We start from the raw sequence: 11784 nt of genomic DNA on the forward strand, positions 1-11784 counted from the left end.
GAAAATTTAAGTAGGATTTGATTGAGAAGCCAGGAATGAGACTAGGGCTGAAAAAGTATAACATAAAAGTAAGACAATTTGAGAACTAATGGTAAAGACTAATTGTAGGAATTTTGGCTTAAAATTATGAGAGAATTTGAAGAAACATATAGCTAGTGTCATTTTTTCATCAATATCCACAGTTCTAACAACCTAAGTTCACACCAGGTTTGGTCACACCCTACTCCAATGGCTCTAGTTTCTGTAACCAGGTCCTATTGGTTTGATATCATTTTTGTTAATTGATGGTTTGCACTGGCTAATTCTTTTCAGAAGTAAACCACCAGGCCTTTCTTCCTCGTCTGTCTTAGTCTGAAAGCTCAGCTGAAACCTGTCTGCCATAGGTGAACCTGCTGGTATTTGGATGCTGGTGGCATAGCTTCTAGCATCACAGCACCACACAAGCCCCCACAGTATGACAAACCGACAGATGAATGGGAAAACTGATGAGTCACACCATTCATATATTATTTTTCTCAACTTGCAATTAAAATCTATCATTGGTGGAAGGAAGAGATTTGATTAATGGATTGAGAAATTTTGGACTTAAAATAATTTCCAAATTCTCAGTGATATGTTAGTGGCTAGGAATCAAGCTTACTGAAATGTTTACACTAATATTTAGATAATAGTATTTACCACTAATATTTCTAGAATTTATAAGGCAGGTTTATATTCTATTATTGAATGTCACAAAGATAATATTTTAAAGACAAGGCAAGTTTTTCCATTTCATTCATATTCAACCGGGTAAAATGATGGGCACCCAAGGTAAAAGCATATTATGGCATAATGCAAAGAATAGAGCACAGGTCCCAACTTGTTATCTCCTTAGAAATCACATTTTCTGAATCAAGTAGCCGTTATCTGGGCAGTTCATGAGTTCAGACAAAATAATTGTATTGGACAAATATGGGGAAAAGGACGTACATCGTTGTTAGAAGGCTAAGAGTAATTTGACTTGTCGAATATAATAAACTGTATTGAGGGTAAAATTTTAATATAACACTCTTCTGTGTAGTCCTTTAAGGACATTTACTCCTGGTTTTATTTGGTGGTCCATTCAAGTTTGCAGTTTTCATTGATTTAACTGTAGGACTGAACATTCTCGTATTTTAATATATCAGCACACACCTCTCACTAAAGCACTAATGAAACACATAAACAGGAAAGCAAATAACATCAAAATAGTTCCTAAAGAACTTTGACATAAGTTCTCTCCTTTTGGAGAGTTTTTCAGTTTTAAATATTTGTCTATAGATTTACATAGGTTTTATTTTTTATGCTTCCTTACTTGAAAATGGATTTAAGGTAATATATAATCCATTAGTTAGAAAACTTAAACATCACATTCTTTTGTACACAATTAAAAAAAAATATAGCTATGTAATTTATACTTATTTCCTTATTTTTTTTAGTCCGAGAAGGTAAGAGTTATATTCTTTCCAAGTAGTATTATATATTACATTAGACTTTGGAAACAGACATTACCTAAAAATAAATGTTTAGTATTGCTGATTGATTAAGGACATTCATGTCTACTCAGGTTTGAATGGATCACAATTTCTGGAAGATTTAAAGGAAATCATCTAGCATACGCTCACACAGAGTGTTACTAGAGAGACATTTTAACTGAACATTTGTTTTCCATTCTCTAAGACACTTGAAAGAAGACTACTGCACCATGTCAGTTTATTGTTCGTTGAACAGAATATGGTCATCACTCTTCTCAAGAAACACTTCTAAATATGGGCTTATGAATTATGTCATTTCAAGGGACTTATGTATTCTATTTTTTTTAATGTATTCTATGTACACTAGACCATGGAGAACAGCAATAACGTCACTGTATTTATTCTCTTGGGACTTTCTAAAAGCAAAAATATTGAAATCTTCTGCTTTGCATAATTTTATTTTGCTATATTGCTATTTGGATGGGAAATTTGCTCATAATGATTTCTATCACTTGCAGTCATCTAATTGACCAACCCATGTATTTTTTCCTTAATTACCTCTCTCTCTCTGACCTCTGTTACACATCCACAGTGACACCCAAACTAATGACCGACTTACTGGCAGAAAGGAAGACCATTTCCTATAATAACTGCATGACACAGCTCTTTACCTCACATTTCTTTGGAGGCATCGAGATCTCCATCCTCACAGGGACGGCCTATGACCGCTACGTGGCCATCTGTAGCCCCTGCACTACACTGTCATCATGAGCAGGCAGAGGTGTCACACAATCGTCACAGCTTGTTGTTTCGGAGGATTCGTACACTCTGCCGGTCAGTTATTTCTCACTATCTTCTTACCCTTCTGTGGCCCCAATGAGATAGATCACTACTTCTGTGATGTGTATCCTTTGCTGAAACTGGCCTGCATTAATACGCACACCATAGGCCTCTTAGTCATTGCTAATTCAGGCCTAATTGCTTTGGTGACTTTTGTTGTCTTGATGTTGTCTTATTTTTTTATATTACACAGGCTCAGAGCATATTCTGCAGAGAGCCGCAGTAAAGCTCTTTCCACTTGCAGTTCTCACATAACAGTGGTGGTTCTATATTTTGCCCCTGCATTATTCATTTATATTAGACCAGCCATAACTTTTCCAGAAGATAAAGTGTTTGCTCTTTTCTATACCATCTTTGCTCCCATGTTCAACCCTCTGATCTACACCCTGAGAAACATGGAGATGAAGAATGTCATGAGGAAAGTTTGGTGCCATCAAATCCTCTTGGAAGGAAAGTAACTTTTCAGAACCATTGCTGCTTCTCAGTCTTTGGTCCCCTGGAACCACAGCTCTGAAGAAGATCAATTCCCATCGTCTGTCCTAACTTACTGTTTGGAGAGAGAAATCAGAAAACAGAAGACACATCCTCTTTTTTTTTTTTTTTTTCGTGCTTCTGCATGACACACGATCAATAAGTTGAGCATTATTATTATTTATACTCTCTCCTCGTGGCAGGGTAGTTAGAAGCTTGGCTGCTAACCAAAAGGTTGGCAGTTTGAATCCATCATCTCCTGCTTGGAAGCTCTATGGGGCAGTTCTACTCTGTCCTGTAGGGTTCCTATGAGTCAGAATCAACTTGAAGGCAACAGGTTTGGTTTATTTTATTTATTTATTTATTTTTGCTATCTGACTTAATCTTTAAGATTTTGCTCATATGATATGAAATAACCAGTTTCTTAAAGATAGAGTATTATATCACTTATTGACCTTGTAGTGAAAGAGATAAATTATTATGTAATTTTTTCATGCCTTAAAATGTTATGAATAAAACTACTTCAAATTTTTAAAACATTTTACTGAACTACAAACATAGAAAACAGCACATATCATCCATATTCAGCTGATTCATTTTTACAAGCCGAGTACTATCATATAATCAGCACCCAGATCAAGAGTCAAAAATTACAAGTTAGAAGGCCTTCTCATGTCCCTTTATAAGTACTACCTCCCAAAGTAATCACTTTCTTTATCTCTAGGATCATAGATTAGCTTTATCTGTTTTTGTACTTTTCGGCAAAGGAATGATGCAGATTATATTCTTTGGTGTCTGACTTCTTGTTGTAAGTTTTATGATATTGACTTATGATGTTGTGTGTATTTTCTGATTATTTATATTCATTGATGTACAGTATCTCATGGTGTGGATATATGACAATTATTTTATTTTTTTTCTTGTTCCTATATGTGACTAGTGCTGCAGTGAATATTTTCAGCATGTCTTCTGGTGAATATATGTTTTCAACGGTTTTGTTCATCATGGTTCATTTGTAATTAAGACTTATAAATTTAAGACAGTGATTGTGTCTTGTGTAGCCTAGTATCTTACTGAAAAAAAAATAAAAGTACTTGAAAGAAAAAAAAAGACTTACCCGTAGGAAGAATGAAAAAAAAAAAAAAGCCTTAGAAATATGTGAAACTTCCGGTATTTCTAGGGTCTATGTGATGAGGTGTGGCATATGCTAATTAATTTCAACCAACCTGTCAAACAGAAAAGCACTTAGAAATGAAAAGAGAGGAGCGGCGGAGGAAAGCTCTGCCAAAGGTAGTTTACACAATGGAGCTCAGAAAAAATTCCCATGGATAGATCATCAGGTTACATTAGCAAGATTAACACATAGAAAATTAACACTGGGAAATATTATCAAGTGGGATCCTTACTGTAGCATAGGGAGTTGCTTGGCATATTAAGTAAAACTGGGAAAATTCTACATCAGAGCGCTAAGAAGGAAAAATATGTACTTCAGGGCCTCCAAATAAAGACCAAACCAAACCAAACCAAACCCGTTACCTTTGAGTTGATTCTGACTCATAACGACCCTATAGGACAGAGTAGAACTACCCTATAGTGTTTTCAAGGAGCAGTTGATGGATTTAAACTGCCGAACTTTTGGTTAGCAGCCTCAGCTCTTAACCACCGTGCCTCCAGGGCTCCAAACAAAGACAGTGGGTCCAGATAACCGCACACATCATAGAAAATGAGATCTTTCCCGGGGCATCTATTCCTGTCCTAATTGCAAGAATAAACATGGTCATATGGATTAACCTAAAAGACACCGTACTTAGTAAGGTAGAGGGTCGGGGAAAAATTGAAAGACTTTTGATGAGATGGATTGACACAATGGCTACAACAATGGGTTCAAACACAGCGATGATTGTGAGGATGACGTAAGACAGGGCAGTGTTTCATTCTGTTGTTAAGCAGGGTCACTATGAGTTGGAACCTATTCGACAGCATCTAATAAAAACAATAACAAAACAAGGGAAAATTTCTTTTTTTCCAAAAATTATGCTCTCAATAAAAAAAGTACTGACCATAGGACAGAATTAGACTTTAAATAGTTTTTTCAGAATAAAACTGCATTTATTACAGTTCTCAGAAACAAAATATGGTATGAATATGTTTATGTATCAGTGAAAATTTAAAAACATGATATAGGATAGAGTCTCACAATTGCCCAATTTGTTAAAAAAACAAACAAGTTAACTTAAAAAAATAAATAGGTTATTTTAATTAGACAGTTGATGGATATACCAGAGTGATTATATGCACAGAAAGAATCAGCAAACTGAATTTTAGATATTAATAAATTACTAAACACAGAATAGAGATGTAGGAAGATACAAAAAGTTAAGGGACATTAACAGACATTGGGAATAGAGTAGAAAGGAGAAATGTACTCTATCATGCTCCTGGATTTTGGAAAAAGTGAAAAAGAGATATTTAGAATTAACAGAAAAATATTTAGAAAAAAGTCCACAATGAAGAAGAGGAGATATTCTTAAAAAGACCCCAAGCTATCATCCAATTTCCCACACGGACTTTTTCTGTGAGTTGAGGGCAGGTGGTATTTGGGTATCTGAGACAGAAAGGCAGAATTAACACTTGGTTGACAGAGTGTGGCCAGAGGGGGGATGATCTCCACCTCAAGATATTTGCCCAAATAACAGGGATAAGTTAAGTGTGTAGTGAATCTAGCTCAAAAGGTGGGAATGGAGTTAAATTGTTTTTAAAAATCTTATATTTTTGAGTTCGTGGTAAAAGTACCAATTTAAAGTGGACTGTAATATGTCAAGGATAGATTTTTTAAAATAAATTTTTACTTGTATAACTTTCTTCTTATGCCTTGATATTGACAACACCTGTCTGCATACATCAGCCTTTCTTTAAAAGAAAATTATTGTGGTATTTGACAAGGGCCCAAAGCCTGTCAACTGGGGAAAAGACAGTCTTTTTAACAAATGGTGCTGGCAAAACTGAATGTCCATCTGCAAAAAAATGAGACAGGACCCATACTTCACATTATACATAAAAATCAATTCAGTAGGCGGGGCCAAGGTGGCTAACTAGTCAGAAGCTTCCACTGAACCCTCCTACAACAAAGACTAGAAAAAAGTGAATTGATTACATATATGACAATCTATGAACCCTGAGCATCAAACACAGAACTAAGGAATAGATCTGAGCAACAGTGGAGGGAGAGACAGTACAGAAGCAGCAACGAGTTCCCGAGGCAGCGCCACGCCTCAGCTCCAATTCGTTGGTGCCATTCTTTAGTGCGAATGTAGTGGGGCTGATGGTAGTTTCCTGAGACATGGCAGATTCAGCAAAGGAAGGCAAGGAAAGTGGCGCACCCCTGACCCTGTGATGTGTCTACAGTGTAGCTGGCTGGGGATTTCAGGAAGCAGCTGTTTCAGTGAAAAAAGGCAAACAAAGTGCCGGCACCCTGACCCCCTGGTGTGATGGCTGCTGGCCTGGCTCTGGGGTTTAGAAAAAAGCTGCTTCAGCTAAAGAAGGCAAGTGCTGGATGCAACCCTCACCCCCTGGGACAATCTCAGTGGGGACACAGCCACCACACACAGGCTATACACACCTGTGGAATCTGAGATGAAACAGTGTTCTCAACACAAGTGATTTTGTCTAACTTACCCTGTGCAAATCAAATAGTTCTTTCTTCTGAAAGTATTCTCTCCTATCTATCTGATCCCTCCCTCCTCACTTCAGCTGGCTTCATTAGCAGTTGAATTCCCTGGGCCCGAGATAGAATGTGCTATGCCCTCTCTGGCCCATTATCCTGGCCTGGAAAAGAAGCAAATTAACAAACGAGGGAAAAATACTTTCCTGACTCCCCTAAACTGAAAGATCAGGGCAGAAGCGGCTCAAGTCCAGGCATAAGTGATACACAGACTTTAGCTTTCATCCCTACATGGAACTAGGTGGCTATTATAATGCAAGGGCAAATCTGTTAGAGGGCTGACTGTAATTGTTTCAGCAGGGCAGTGGAGACACAGGTTTTGGAGGTCTGATACTGCTCTGCCTATTAAACAGAGCCCTCACCTACCCACAGAAGGGATCTGAGGGCTGAGGCTCCATCCACACCACCTAGCCACCCGTGAAAGAGGTCAGAGGATAGTGGTACCTTCCAGTCTTTACAGGTATAAGCATGGGGTGCCCTAGGTACAGCTACAGAGCCCACCCACCAGAGCATGCTAGGAAACAGAAACTCTCCTTCCCCACTGATATTTGGGGGAAGGTTCTCAGCATCCTGCCTTCCTCAGGCTGTGACCCCCTGCCACTACCAGAAACAAGCGCTTATAACCATCACCACTACACCTCTAAGATAGTAGGTGACAGCCTACATCACACAATAGGTCACCGACTATCAGGACACCTGACCTGAATCTATACAAGAATAGTGAATGCACTCACAGGCTCATATACCTGGTAACAGCTCTAACCATCTGGTAGCAGGACATTAGTGCTTCAAAGGCTCCAATAATCAAGTTAGTGCACTCTAGTAGTCTATCTGGGTATATTGAAACAAAACAAAGCAAGAAGATAGGACACAATGAGCAAACATAAAATAAGTTATTACAATAACTTATAGATGGCTCAGAGACAGCTCAATATCAAATCACATAAAGAAGCAGACCATGATTTCTTCAACAAACTCCCAAAAAAGAGAAACAAGGACTCTCCCAAATGAAGATATATTCCTGGAATTTCCAGATGCAGAATACAAAAGTTTAATATACAGAACACTTCAAGACATCAGGAACAAGATCAGGAACAAGATCAGGCAATATACAGAAAAAGCCAAGGAACACACAGATAAAGCAGTTGAAGAAATCAAAAAGATTATTCACGAACACAGTGAAAAATTTAAGAAGTTGCAAGAATCCATAAAGAGGCAGCATTCAGAAATTCAAAAGATTAACAAGAAGATTGCAGAATTAGACAACTCAATAGTAGGTCAGAGGAGCAGAATTGAGGAACTGGGATGCAGAATTGGGGAGATGGAGGATAAGGCACTTGGCACCAATATACTTGAAGAAAAATCAGATAAAAGAATTAAAAAAAATAAACCCTAAGCATCATGTGGGACTCTATCAAGAATAACTTGTGAGTGATTGGAAAACCAGAACAGGGAGGGATAACAGAAAATAAAGAGAGAATAGTTGATGATTTGCTGACAGGAAACTTCCCTGACATCGTGAAAGATGAAAGGATATCTATCCAAGATGCTCATCAAACCCCATTCAAGGTAGATCCCAAAAGAAAGTCACCAAGACATGTTATCATCAAACTTGCCAAAACCAAACATAAAGTGAAAATTTTAAGAGCACCCAGGGATAAGCAAAAAGTCACCTACAGAGGAGAATCAATAAGTTCGGACCACTTGGCAGAAAACACGCAGGCAAGAAGGCGATGGGATGACATATGCAGAGCATTGGAGGAGAAAAACTGCCAGCCAAGAATCATATATCCTGCAAAACTGTCTCTCAAATATGAAGGCAAAATTAAGTCATTTACAGACAAACACAAGCTTAGGGAATTTCCAAAAACCAAACCCAAATTACAAGAAATACTAAAGGGAATTCTCTGATTAGAAAATCAGTAATATCAGAACTCAACACAACACTAGAACACAGAACAGAGCATCCAGATATCAACTGAGACAGGGAAATCAAAAAAATAACATAAGATAAAAAAATTCTCAAATCAGGGAATCAGTGATGTCATCATGTAAAGGATGGCAATAAAGAGGGATGAAATAAAGAAAGCGTAGATCTTCCATATGGAGAGGAAATCAAGGCGATATAAGGAGGTACAAGTTAGCTTTATGCTAAGAGAAACAGATGTAAATATTAAGATAACCACAAAGAAGACTAACAATTCCACACTTCAAAATAAAAACCAAGATAAACATAAAGACTCAACAAAAACAAATTCAACTACAATGATAAAGAGGAACACACATTTTACAAAGACAAACTTCTCAGCACAAAAAAGTAAGTGGAAAAATGAAACTGTCAATAATGAACAAAAAAAGGCATCAAAATGACAGCACTAAACTCATACCTGTCCATAATTACCCTGAATTTAAATGGACTAAATGCACCAATAAAGAGGCAGAGAGTGGCAGAATGGATAAAAATAATAATAATAATCCAACTATACGCTGCCTAAAAGAGATGCACCTTAGAGATACAAACAAACTAAAACTCAAAGGATGGAAACACATATGTCAAGCAAACAAAAATCAAAGAGCAGGAGTGGCAATACTAATTTCTGACAAAATAGACCTTAAAGTTAAATCCACCACAAAGGATAAGGAAGGACACTATATAATGATTAAAGGGACAATATAACAGGAGGATATAAGCATATTAAATATTTATGCACCCAATGACAGGGCTACAAGATACATAAAACACACTCTAATAGCACTGAAAAGTGAGATAGACAGCACCACAATTATACTAGGAGACTTCAACACACCACTTTCAGTGAAGGACAGAACATCCAGAAAGAAGCTCAGTAAAGACACGGAAGATCTAAATGCCACGATCAACCAATCTGACTCCATAGACATACACAGAACACTCCACCCAACAGCAGCCAAGAATACTTTCCTTTCTAGTGCACATGGAACATTCTCTAGAATAGACCACATATTAGATTCCAAAACATCGAAATATTAAAAAGCATCTTCTCTGACTATAAGGCCGTAAGAGTAGAAATCAATAACAGAAAAAGCAGGGAAGAGAAATCAAATACTTTGAAACTGAACCATACCCTGCTCAAAAAAGTCTGTGTTATAGAAGACATTAAGGATTAAGGAATAAAGAAATTCATAGAATCCAATGAGAATGAAAACACTTCCTATCACAGCCTTCGGGACATAGTGAAGGCAGTGCTCAGAAGTCAATTTATATCAATTAACGCACACATACAAAGAGAAGAAAGGGCCAAAATCAAAGAACTATCCTTACAACTTGAACAAATAGAAAGAGAGCAACAAAAGAAACCCTCAGGCACCAGAAGAAAGCAAATAATAAAAATTAGAGCCGAATTAAATGAAACAGAGAACGGGAAAAGAATTGAAAGAATTAACAAGGCCAAAACCTGGTTCTTTGAAAAAATTAACAAAATTGATAAACCATTGGCCAAACTGACAAAAGAAAAACAGGAAAGGAAGCAAATAACCTGAATAAGAAAAGAGATGGGCGGTATTACAACAGACCCAACTGAAATTAAAAGAAACATATCAGATTTCTATGAAAAATTGTAGTCTAACAAATTTGAAAAACTAGAAGAAATGGATAAATTCCTAGAAACACACTACCTACCTAAACTAACTCACAGTGGTAGAACAACTAAATAGACCCATAGAGAAAGAAGAGATTGAAAATGTAATAAAAAAAAACTCCCGACAACAACAAAAAAGCCCTAGCCAGAATGGCTTCACCAAAGAGTTCTACCAAACTTTCAGAGAAAAGCTGACACGACTACTACTAAACCTATTTCAGACCTTAGAAAAGGACGGAATACTACCAAACTCATTCTATGAAGCCAGCATATCCTTGATACCAAAACCAGGTAGACACCACAAAAAAAGAAAATTATAGACCTATATCCCCCATGAACTTAGATGTAAAAATCCTCAACAAAATTCTACCCAATAGAATTCAACAACATATCAAAAAAATAATTCATCATGACCAAGTGGGATTTATACCATGTATTCAGGGATGGTTCGACATTAGAAAAAAAATTAATGTAATCCATCATATAAATAAAACAAAAGACAAGAATCGCGTGATTTTATCAATTGATGCAAAAAGGCATTTGACAAAATTCAACACTCATTCATAATAAAAACTCTCAGCAAAATAGGAATAGAAAGAAAATTCCTCAACATAATAAAGGGCATTTAAAAAAGCCAATAGCCAACATCATCCTAAATGGGGAAAGCCTTAAAGCATTCCCCTTGAGATCGGGAACCAGACACGGATGCCCTTTATCACCACTCTTATTCCACATTGTGCTAGAGGTCCTAGCCAGAGCAATTAGGCTAGATAAAGAAATAAAGGACATCTGGATAGGCAAGGAAGAAGTAAAAGTATCTCTATTTGCAGATGTCATTATTTTATACACAGGAAACCCTAAGGAATCCTCCAGAAAACTACTGAAACTAATAGAAGAGTTCAGCAGAGTATCAGGATACAAGATAAACATACAAAAAATCAGTTGGATTCCTCTACACCAATAAAAAGAACATCGAGGAGGAAATCACCAAATCAATTCCATTTACAGTAGCCCCCAAGAAGATTAAATACTTAGAAATAAATCTTACCAGAGATGTCAAAGACTTATACAAAGAAAACTACAAAATGCTACTGCAAGAAACCAAAAGAGAACTACATAAGTGGAACAACCTACCTTGCTCATGGATAGGAAGCCTTAACATAGAGGCCTCCCACTTTCTTCTTCTTTTTCAGTAATGCTTTACTTAACTGGGGCTTCTTTCTCTTCCATATGAAGTTGGTGATTTGTTTCTCCATATCGTTAAAAAATGTTGTTGGAATTTGGATCGGAAGTGTGTGGTATATATAGATGGCTTTTGATACAATAGACATTTTTACAATGGAATTGTAGAACTACCCCACAGGGTTTCCAAAGAGCAGCTGGTGGATTCGAACTGCCAACATTTGGTTAGCAGCTGAGCTCTTAACCACTCAGCCACCAGGGCTCCAAGGTTGCCTCAAGATACAACCTAATCCTGTAGATTGAGTCCTGCCTCATTAACATACCTGCCTCTAATCCTGCCTCATTAACATCATAGAAGTGAGGATTTACAACACACAGAAAATTCACGTTGGATCACAAAATGGTCAACAACTACACAGTTGTGGGAATCATGGACTACCCAAGTTGGCACATATTTTTG

The 11784-nt window shown here is 37.1% G+C and overlaps 1 pseudogene; it reads left to right on the forward strand.

Annotated features, from left to right (window-relative positions):
• The first annotated feature begins 1863 nt into the window (after positions 1–1863).
• LOC126063699 (olfactory receptor 4P4-like) lies at positions 1864–2791 on the forward strand (annotated as a pseudogene).
• Positions 2792–11784: the final 8993 nt, after the last annotated feature.

The sequence above is a fragment of the Elephas maximus genome, chromosome 20 (genome assembly GCF_024166365.1).
Source record: "Elephas maximus indicus isolate mEleMax1 chromosome 20, mEleMax1 primary haplotype, whole genome shotgun sequence".
Lineage (NCBI taxonomy): Eukaryota > Metazoa > Chordata > Mammalia > Proboscidea > Elephantidae > Elephas > Elephas maximus.